The sequence below is a fragment of the Mus musculus genome, chromosome 5, assembly GCF_000001635.26.
Source record: "Mus musculus strain C57BL/6J chromosome 5, GRCm38.p6 C57BL/6J".
Lineage (NCBI taxonomy): Eukaryota > Metazoa > Chordata > Mammalia > Rodentia > Muridae > Mus > Mus musculus.
In genome coordinates, this window is record NC_000071.6 from 103337573 (window position 1) to 103348788 (window position 11216).

The 11216-nt window shown below is 43.6% G+C and overlaps 1 long non-coding RNA gene across 1 annotated transcript; it reads left to right on the plus strand.

Annotated features, from left to right (window-relative positions):
• The first annotated feature begins 9025 nt into the window (after positions 1-9025).
• 1700021F02Rik (RIKEN cDNA 1700021F02 gene) lies at positions 9026-10727 on the plus strand. The gene is made up of 2 exons (NR_152117.1): positions 9026-9165; positions 10522-10727. It is a non-coding gene; the product is annotated as an RIKEN cDNA 1700021F02 gene (long non-coding RNA).
• The last annotated feature ends 489 nt before the right edge of the window (positions 10728-11216 follow it).

Consider the following 11216-nt stretch of genomic DNA (forward strand, 5'->3'; position numbering starts at 1 on the left):
TTGGCTCTTTTTAGAGAGATATTACATATGGTTATGACTCTTCTTTCAAAATCGTTCAGTAAATTGATTCTTTATTTGTTTGAACAGTACGGAAACTAAGCCGGTAGCAGATGAACAAAAACATGAATGAGCTGGAGCAGTCTACACTGGGTGTCTGCTGATGCTCTGAGGCGTCACGGGGACACAAAGGGTGGTGCAAAAACGCCAGGCCACAAACCTCACACTAATATTAGAAATAAATTAGTAATGATTAAAACAGAAGCTATTATGTAGTTGTATCATCCCATACAAACATTATTAGAATATTAGAGTTTACTGAACTCTAGTCAAGAATCAAGTTCTCTATAACTCAAATGCACTTCATCTCCCACATGTCCAGGGTCCTTAGAGTGCTGAACAGCTCCTCTAATGGACGTGTTCAAGGTATTAATGAGACCCTGCCTCCTCATCACTCAAAGCTGCAAAACCTGCCCCCTTCATGCAACTTACAGAAACAGAGAAATGTAAGAGTGGGAAGCAGAAATGTGAGGCTTATGTAGGGTGGCCACATTGAAAAGAGGAATACACAAAGTGTCGGACAACCCCACGGCCTTTCTCGGGGTGCTGACATGAAGTTTAAGTACAGAAAGAATTAGAAGGGAATTATGGAGGTCTGCATATTTAAAAAGTCTCTACCCAGGTATGGTCTGGTTAATCCTTGTTTCGATTCTGGTTCAGGATTCCAGTGTATACTGAAGACCAGCTGAGACATTCAGCCTTGGAAACTGAACAACTACTGGAGTCTTGGGCTTTCCGTTCATAGTTAGCCATTGTTGGATTCGCTGGACCACAGCCTGGAAGTCATTCTAATAAGTTCCCTTTCTATATAGAGAGATTCATCCTGTAAGTTCTGTTACTCTAGAGAACCCTGACTAATGCAGCCTTTTTGTAAAGTTTACCTCATCCTTTCTGTTTTGTATTACTCCATTTTTTACTGCCAAGTTTTAAGACTATGTAGGTGGTCAAAAACTAGGTTTTCTGCTGTTAACGTCAGCTGAGGCTCTAGTCTTTAGAGTGCTCCATTTAGGAAGCTGATCTTTCACTCTTTTTTTTTCAGTTGAGTATTTCATATAACATACTTTGATCAAACCCACTCCCCTTATTCCCTCTCTTCCAATCCATCCCCTACACCCTCCAACTTCATGTGTTTGTTTTTGAAACTCACTGAATCCATTTACTGTTGGCCATATGCGCATGCATATAGGACTACCCTTTACTGGAACATGGGTAGCCTGGCAGAGGGCACCCCTAAAGAAAGCTTAATTTCCACGCCACAAAAACCATCAGTTGCTAGTATCTATTCAGCAAGGGGTGAGACATCAAAAATTCCTGTCTATGCTGGGATGTAGGCCATCTGATCTTCTGCAGGTCCTGTGCGTGTAGTCACAGAACACGCACTGCCAGTTTATGTGTGCACTGGCCCTGTAATACCCAACAGATGTGTTGCCATAGATGACCACCATCTCTTGCTCTTACAACCTTTTCAATCCCTTCTTCCTTGATCTCTGAGCTTTGAGAGATGAGGGTGTATGACAGTTTGTATATGCTTGGCCCTGGGAGTGGCACTATTAGAAGATGTGGCCCTGTTGGAGTAGTTGTGGCCTTGTTGGAGTAGGTGTGTCACTGTGGGTGTGAGCTTTAAGACCCTCATCCTAGCTGTCTGGAAGTAAGTATTCTGCTAGCAGCCTTTAGATGAAGATGTGGAACTCTCAGATCATCCTGCACCATGCCTGCTTGGATGCTGCCATGTTCTCACTTTGATGATAATGAACTGAACCACTGAATCTGTAAGCCAGCTCCAATTAAATGTTGTCCTTATAAGAGTTGTCTTGGGAGCCAGGCATGGTGGCACATGCCTTTAATCCCAGCACTCGGGAGGCAGAGGCAAGCGGATTTCTGAGTTCGAGGCCAGCCTGGTCTACAGAGTGAGTTCCAGAACAGCCAGGGATATACAGAGAAACCCCATCTTGAAAAAAACAAACAAACAAACAAAGAGTTGTCTTGGTCATGATTTCTGTTCCTAACAGTAAAACCCTAAGATGGGTGTAATATAAATGTCCCATTTAGAGCTGAGCACTCTACCCACAGTCTCTGTTTCTCTGTGATTTGACTATCTGTGGGTCTCTATTGATTGTTATCTACTGTAGAGAAGCATTGCGACTAAAGAGCAGACAGACACCGTGCCTGAGACATGGTACTCTGCCAGAGATGTGTTTCTGGTGGATTATGTAAGCAAGGCAGGCAGAGGCTGAACCTAATCACTGGGAAACATCAGACAAAGTACGAAGCAGTCTATAAAAAAGCCACCGTGTGTCTTTTAAAAGTGTCACAGTCTCAGCAGATAAAGAAACACAGAAGTAAAAACCTTCCAGATTTCGATACAAGCCCAACAAGATACAACACATCAAAATCACAGTATAGGATCCCAACCTGGGTCTTGCCTTGGAAGGGGAAACTATTGAACTTTAGCAGCATGACTGGCAAGATGGATGATGAAACATAGACAGAATAAAAGTGTTGTTTCTATACTGTCCACATTTGACAACCACACACTAGGAAAATATAGAGGAATATCTATTTCTAGGAATATTCAATACAGTACAAAGAGGTCACAGGGAATAATATTACAGAATATTCTTAAGCAGTTCCTAAGACAAACAAAATTGTATAAGAGTGTGTGTGTGTGTGTGTGTGTGTGTGTGTGTGTGTGTGTGTGCGTGTGAGTGATATGATGGGTAATATGTGTGTATGTAAGTTAAGGGTTGCCATGTATATGTATGTTTACATTTATGTAAAAAGAGAAAATATAATGTAGCAAATATGTTAAAAGTTTCTAAAGGTAAGGAATATGGGAGTCTTCTAGTCTTTGAATTTTTTTAAAGTCAGCATCGGGCAAGCAAAGGAGATATAAAAGTTAAGATTCTGGGGAGAGGGAAAGTCCAGATCGCAGGCTTAAGGCAGACTGCTCAGTAGTCTGAGAGGTAGACACTACTGGCCTCCTGTTACTGGAGGAAGTTGGGTCCCTGGCATCTGAAGTCAAAAAGAGGAGAGGAAAAAGAGCGGCAGAGGAGGGCATGGAGGAAATGAAGGAGATTTGAGGATGAGGTACGTTTCCCTTGGCTCCACTTGCTGTCTTCATTCAGTCTCTGGAGAGATGAGCTCACTAGAAGTAGCAGCCTTGTGTCAGCCTCTCATCCTCCCATGTCTGAAATAATGCCCCGCTTGGGTCATTAATCATCTCGTTAAGGTCCCAGCCAGCACGATTCAGTCACAAATGTAATAAAAAGGGCTGCAGATGCTGTCCCTTTGTTCTCTGAACAAAACTGATGAAAAGAACCATTGCAAGATGACTGCTTCCCCTCGATTATCCGCCGGGCAGTGATATCTTTTCGTCAGTGCATGTTTGCAGCTTTAACCGTCGCCTCTGGCTTTTCTCAAACTCCTTCTGCACAATTTTATGAGCTTTTGCTTCCAGACAGAGGGGGACAATGGTTGATTACCTGGGCTGAGATAAAGTAACTTCTGAGGCTGGAATGTACACGGCGTTTTGAAATAGCATCATGGCATCTCTCCTTCACACAGGTGCTCTTTTCTTATCCATTTCCCTTCCCTTCCCCAGCAGTCTCTGGAGCTGACTTTGGTTTCTGGATCTGCCAGATCAAAAGCCCATCCCCTCCCAAGGGCGCTTTACACAATTCACTTGTGCCAGTAAGTGGACAGCCACAGGAAGGACTGCGACGAGAAAATGTGATCTTCCTTCCCACTCTTCTTGACGCCTTTTCATGACATCTTGTCTAACCTACAACCTTCACCTCAGCCTAGCACCCTACAGCAAATGGACTGAACACCCTCCTCCCTCCCTTTCTCCCTGGTGATGTAAATCTTCCCACCAAAAGTGGGATTCTACTGCTCTCTCTTCTGCATCTGAGTCCGGCCATGCCACCTGCCAAATGGGGACATTAGCAAACAAATAGGAAAAACAAGAGCACACCCAAGCACCTGGGCACCGAGCCATGTTCTGCTGTATCCACAAAGCTGAGACCAGAACCCTTGGGGCCAGCAATAACCTGCTCAAAGCTGCTGAATCCCTGGAGCAGAGCCAAGAAAACCCTAGGCAACAGCTCATCAGCTGCTAGAGAGGTGAAGGATGCCAACTGGGACCAGTCAGTCCCCGTGTGATGGCTACTCTTGGTGGTCAATTTGTTTACATCTGCAATTAATTGAAACCAAAAAAAAAATGGAGAGGCAAGTCTGTGAGCGATTTTTGCTTCATCTGAAGTGGGAAAACCTACCTCTAATCTGGGCCACGCCTTCAGCTGGAAGCCTACAAAGGGACGAGGAAGAGGGAAGCTTCGCTCTTCATCTGCTTGTTCTCACCCCACTATTAAATAACTCCGTCCCTTCGCTGGTGAATGCCAGTTACTGATCTGCTTGGTGGCATACAGCACCAAGTCAAAACACTTTTCGTTATCACCTACTATGGTTGAGTAGCTGGTTATCCATAGCTATGAAGTAGCTAGCTATAAAAACCCAACTACCGCAGCTTACTTGAACTAGTACGGTGGTGGTAATGGTTGGTATTTCGTCTAGTGACCACCCCACACTTACCTGGCAATAGCCAGGTGTGCCTGACTCACTATAAAAGGGGCTGCTTGCCCTCCTCAGTCTCTCTCTCTCTCTCTCTCTCTCTCTCTCTCTCTCTCTCTCTCGTGCACACGCGTGCACACTCTCTTCTCTTCTCTTATTCCCTTACCCTCTTCATTCATTCCTCTTCCCCCTCTCTCTCCACATGTTCATGGCTGGCCTCTACTCCTCTTCTTTCTCTCCCTCTCTCTGTCTCTGCCTCTCTCTGTCTCTGCCTCTCTCTCTCTCTCTCTCTCTCTCTCTCTCTCTCCCTCTCTCTGCCTTTCTCTCTCTACCCTCTCAACTCCCCTCCCCATGCCCTAAATAAACTCTATTCTATACTATACTGTGCCCACAGAGGCACCCCTCTCCCCCTCTCCCCCTCTCCCTCTCTCCCCCTCTCCCCCTCTCCCTCTCTCCCTCTTTCCCCCTCTCCCTCTCTCCCTCTCTCCCTCTCTCCCTCTCCCTCTCTTAAAAAACACAACAGTAATTACATACGAAGGCTCCAGACGTGAGTCGGAAGAGTAATTGAATTTGGTACATCAGAGCCTGTGACAGACAATGGTGCCAGTACCGTCCTAGAACAAGGTTTAAAGGCTTAAATTTTAAATAAAGTTTTAAAATTGAGAAAAACAATCCAGAGTTGGCTACTTATTTTTCTTATCTTAGGGAATGCCCTCTCACAGTGGTTTTGTGCAATGCTTGTTTCCATCAGGGACAAGAGGACGTTCTAACACAGCGAAGCCCAGGGTTAGAAACATCCACCCCTGGCCATCCTTCCTTTGTTGTTTTAACATCATTGCCTTAGATGTTTTTAGGAAAGCATGCCCCATCTCTGAGGCTTGTCTTTCTTTATCTGATGATGTGTTCTAGTCCTGTCTCTCAGTCAACCAGGAAGTCATGCAAGACCCTAGGATAAGAGCTGTCTTTCCTTTCAGAGGCTCCCTTAATCTCCCCTAATGTATAACCCTGCACACATACAACTACCCCTTAATAACAGGGAAATAGCTCTGTGGGTAAAATGCTTGCTGTGTAAGTATGGGGATCCAAGCTTGGATGAACCATTCCTGACCCAATCTGGTTTTGGTCATGGTGTTATCAGAGAAATAAAAACCCTAAGACACCAGTGTTGTTCCATCTTCTGAACTCTCTGTGATAAAGTGTTGATAAAGTTCAGATTTAGCACTTTTGTAACATATTAATTTTGACAAAAAACCCATATGAATATGCTTTCTTCCCAAAACTTAACTTTTTTCCAAAACACACACACACATATGTTATATATATGCTATATGTATGTATTTATTTATATATATGTATATATATATATAATGTATTACATAAGGCATAAATTTTTCACACCTATATCTGAACACAGGACTGATTTTTGTGGAAATGAGTACATATACATTCACACACTACCAGCATCAAAAAATATATGCATGAAAACTTCAAGTAAAAAAATTTTTTTTAAATCCTGGAAAACATTGAAAGAATAAATTCAAAATAACCTAAGTATTTAAAATATTCCAAAACCTCTGGTTTGACTGCGTGTATTCCAGCCATCATTACTGATATTTAAGTATTTGCATTTTTATTCTTATGTAGATAAATGAGCATTACTGAGGGAAGGGGACCATCTGTAGGGACAGAGAGGGAGGGCAGGAGAGGGATGAGCAAGAACCAAGTGCCAAGACATATGTAAGAGGATCCCAGAACGAGCCCACACTTTGTATCCACACTTGATATTTATTTTATTAAAAAGAGAGGGAAGTAAGTAAAATTTCAGAAAGGAATACCAGGTTTTGATTCAATTTGCCTCAGCTGCCACTAGAGGGAAGCCAAGACACATCTGAAAACCCAGACCCCACAAAAAATGGGCTTCAAATCGAAAGATTTCAATTTTAAGGTTTTGCTGTTGTTGTGACTATAAAATGTAATGGATATTATTATATTATATTTGACATACATGACACAAAGTCATATTTTTTTCTACATTGTAAGCATAGTACTCAAGTGACTTTTCTATCTAGATCTGCACCACCCTGTGCCTTCCACGCAAGTACAGGAGACAAGACCTGTCTCTGCTTCCCTGGACCTTCATAAGATAGTGAGAGGCTCAGGTAGAAGTTATTTCATAGTGGATAAATTAAGTCTTTTTTAATTTTAAACATCTAAGCACTTTTAAGAATACTAAAAGGTAAAAGGAAAATGTACTATCCCAACTTTCTTCCAAATTATACTTTTTAAAACACCATACTACTTCTAAAAGTATAGGCAATTTCACTATAGGCAAATGCTATGCCACCCTCGGCATTAGTCAGAAAGGCCTCTCTTTGCAAAGACCCTGAGCCGCAGGGGTGCTAAGAACAAGTGCTGGCTAAGAACAGATATTGATACCACCTTCTCTAAGGCTAGTTTCCATGGCCCCAGACTCGTGGTCACAGTGGCTGCCCTGGTTAAACTTAGTGGTTCACGAGACATATCAAAGATATGAATGTGAGAAAGACACTTGTAGGGAAGAGGGAAAGGCATTGAGAGAGGAGGAGGAAAATAAGAGAGCAGGGAGGTATGGAGACAGGAACACAGATTGGAAACCAGCGAGATGGAGTCAACTGGAAAGTGACACATCCGATTGGTTTGGCAGCTCTAAATTGACATCCAAGACACGCTCTCTTTCCCTTCTCTTCCACATTATCCACTGCATAAATAACCTTCATTCCCTGGTTTGCCTCATGGTCCAGAGAGTTAGTAGGGTTCCATACATTATGTCTGTGTCCCAGCAAGAATGCATGAAGTTCACAAAAGCACACTGTACTGGCTGGTCAGTCAACTTGACACAAGCTGGAGTTATCACAAAGAAAGGAGCCTCCCTCGAGGAAATGCCTCCATGAGATCCAGCAATAAAACATTTTCTCAATTAGTGATCAAGGAAGGAGGCCCATTGTGGGTGGTGCCATCCCTGGGCTGGTAGTCCTAGGTTCTATAAGAAAGCAAACTGAGCAAGCCAAGGGGAAGCAAGCCAGTAAGTAACATCCCTCCATGGCCCCTGCATCAGCTCCTGCCTCTGGGTTCCTGTCCTGGGTCAGTTTCTGTCCTGACTTCCTTTGATGATGAACAGCAATGTGGAAGTGTAAGCTGAATAAACCCTTTCCTCCCCAACTTGCTTCTTGGTCATGATGTTTTGTGCAGGAATACAAACCCTGAGACACACTCTTCAACTATTGGTCCCAAGGAGCCTTTAAAGGCCACCACTCAGTAGTTACAGGAGAAGTTGTTAAATTCGGTATTCATTATCTACTTGTATGAGTCACTACTTGGAATAAAATCAAAGTCCCCCTGGTCAGGAAAAGGATAAGAACGAATCCCAGATAGGTGACTAGTTGGTCTTGGCTATAGCACACAATCAGAAAGGAGAACTGAAAAAGAAGCCAGCCTCTTTGGAAAATGATTTATACAGCTGGGCTTTGGTTTTGCTGATGCCAACTGAGTAACTGACACACTTTCTTGGTGTTTTGTGATGTAGCGGCACCACCGATGAGTGTGGGTCGCCCTGGGTAGAAAGTATTCAGATCAGAGAGCCTATCAGCAGAGTTGGCTGCCATTTCCTTTACAGAGTTCTGCCCCATCCTCCTTCTGGTCATGAACTTGAATCAAAGTTCATTCTTCCTTTCTTCCTTTTCTTTTTCTTTTTCTTTTTCTTTTTCTTTTTCTTTTTCTTTTTTTTTTAAAATGTCGGTAGGGGCAGTACATCTTAAAGCCTCCTGGCTTGCTTGCCTGCCTGCCTGCCTGCCTGCCTGCCTGCCTGCCTGCCTGCCTGCCTGACTGCCTGCCTGCCTGCCTGCCTGCCTGACTGCTTGCCTGCTTGCTTGCTTGTTTGCTTGCTTGCTTGCTTGCTTGCTTGCTTGCTTGCTTGCTTGCTTGCTTGCTTGCTTGTAAATAGATTCTTTTCTGATGCAATGCATCCTAATTATAGTTTCCCCTCCCAGCTACCCCTCCCAGTTCCCCCCCACACACCTTCTCTCTTTCTGTCTCTTATTAAAAGAGAATGGGCTTCTAAGAGAGAACAGCCACGCGTGACAAAATAAAATAGAAGATGAAGCAAAAACTTTCATATCAAAGCTGGACACAGCAAATCAACAGGAGTAAAAGGTCCCAAGAACAGGCACAGGAGTCAGAGGCCCATCCATTCTCACAGTTGGGAGTCCCATAACAACACTAGGCCATGATGTATCTGTAGAGGACCTGCTGCAGAGCCGGGTCTCAGTCTCTGTGAGATCACAATCCCCTGCTTTGTTGATTCAGAGGGCAGAGTTCTCCCAGCGTTCTCCATCCACACTGATTCTGTCCACCCTTCCACCTCCTCTTCTGTGGGATTCCCTGAGCTCTGAGAGGAGGGGTTTGACTGAGGTCTCCAGTTTAGACTTTCTCTCTGTGCAATGTCTGTCTGTGGGGCTCTGTGTTTGCTCCTATCTGCTGCTGGAGGAAGCCTGTCTGGTTATGGTAAGTCCCTGATCATATTTGTCTTGAATCCGGCTCTTGAATTTATCTGAACTTTGGTCAAGGTTGCTGACACGCTGGAGTCGGAGCTGCTGTCAGCCAGGACTTCAAGTCAAGTTAGAGCAAACCACTCTGTCCTCTCCAGTGTTTGTCATGACCTAGGGTAGAAAGATGCTTGCCCCTAATGCAATGTACTTCACCGTGCTCTGGATGGTTTTAGATAAGATTTGCCTCCCCCCTCCCACCCCCGAGACAATCCCTGGACAGTAACAGAAGTCTGAAACACTGAGATAACTCCTGACTTGAAATCAGCATCTCATTCAAAGTGATTGTTTAGTTTAAGTGACATATATGAACCTGTTTATGACGTTCAGTTTTAATTTGATATTGTGTATGGCATATAATGGTAAAAATCCCACTAGTTAGCATCATCACTTTTTAGTATCAGTAACTTCGATCCATAGTTAGTTATCGTACAGTTTCTCTATTGCACTTTATTTTTTTTTGTTGTTTTTTTTTTTTTTGTTTTTTTGTTTTTGTTTGTTTGGTTTTTTTTTGTTTTAAAGATTTATTTATTTATTATATGTAAGTACACTGTAGCTGTCTTCAGACACTCCAGAAGAGGGCGTCAGATCTCGTTACGGATGGTTGTGAGCCACCATGTGGTTGCTGGGATTTGAACTTTGGACCTTCGGAAGAGCAGTCGGGTGCTTTTACCCACTGAGCCATCTCACCAGCCCTGCACTTTATAATATTAATATCATTCCCCACTCTTACTGCTTCTTGGTACCCGTTCCAACCAGTCACCATCTTGCCTTTCTCTTCCTTTTTTTTTTTTAATTAGGTATTTTCCTCATTTACATTTCCAATGCTATCCCAAAAGTTTTCTGGACTAACATACTCCAATGCGATACAGAACACTCCTTATTCCCTTGGCCCAGACAGATTTATTGAGCCTGGTAGCAGTGTGCACATCTGAAGTCCCTATTTCCTTCATGGCAAACTTCTGAATTTTCTTGAGTGCCCGAGGAGCACACTTCTTGAAGCCCACCCCATGGATGCGCTTGTGAATGTTGATGGTGTATTCTCTGGTCACCACCTCATTGGTGGCAGAACAGCCCTTCTTCTCGCCGCCCTTTTTGCGGGAGACATTCTGCCAGGCCCAAGTAGGAAAGGCTCCTCTTCAGTTTTTAAAGGAAACTCTTTTCTTTCTTTTCGTTTAGATTTTATTTTAGTGTTTCACATGTACAAGTGTTTGCCTACTAGTATGTATGCGTACCACATGCATGCGGCTTGTGCCTTTTCTCTTGTTGCTAAGCTGATCTAGCTCACTGCTGCTTCTACTGCTTCCTTTGCTAGGAAACAGGATCAACGTTTCCAGGCTTCCAAAGTTGACTGAGGTCCAGCGACTCTCCAGGAATACTCCAGGTCTTTGGACAGATTGGAAGAGCTGAGCTACCCACCCTGCCTCAAGGACAGAGCAGAGACTTGCCATTACTATTTTGACTTAAGCTAATTTAATAAGTTCTTTGTGTCTTGTTCTCCTAGTAAACTTTGATTAAGGCACAGCATTCTATTCATTTCACTGTTCTGAAATAGTTTGAAAGGATATTAGGTATTCTTAATTTTTAAAAAAAATGTTTTTTGAGACACTGAGCTACAAGTGTCACTGTGTAGCACAGGCTAGCCTCAAACCCTGTCTCCTTGCCTCAGCCTCTGTGGTGGTTTGGCTGAAATTGTCACTTGACTTTGGTTTCTTGGTCCCAGTTTGTGAGCACCCGGCTCGTCAGCAAGAGAGATGCCACAACAGGATCCTTCTGCACACGTTTATTGGGAAAGCTTGATTGCAGAGGCGAAAAGACCCTGAGCCTGAACTGGCGCTGCTTATATAGGCCTAGGAGAGGCGTGTCTACACCCAATTGGTTATGCTTTCAGTACCTCATTTACATATCCACACCCGATTGGTTATGTTTTTAGTATCTCATTTACATGCCCCGGGCCAGGCAGTGACTCGGCAAAAAACTCTACTGCACATGCGCACATTGATTGTTTAC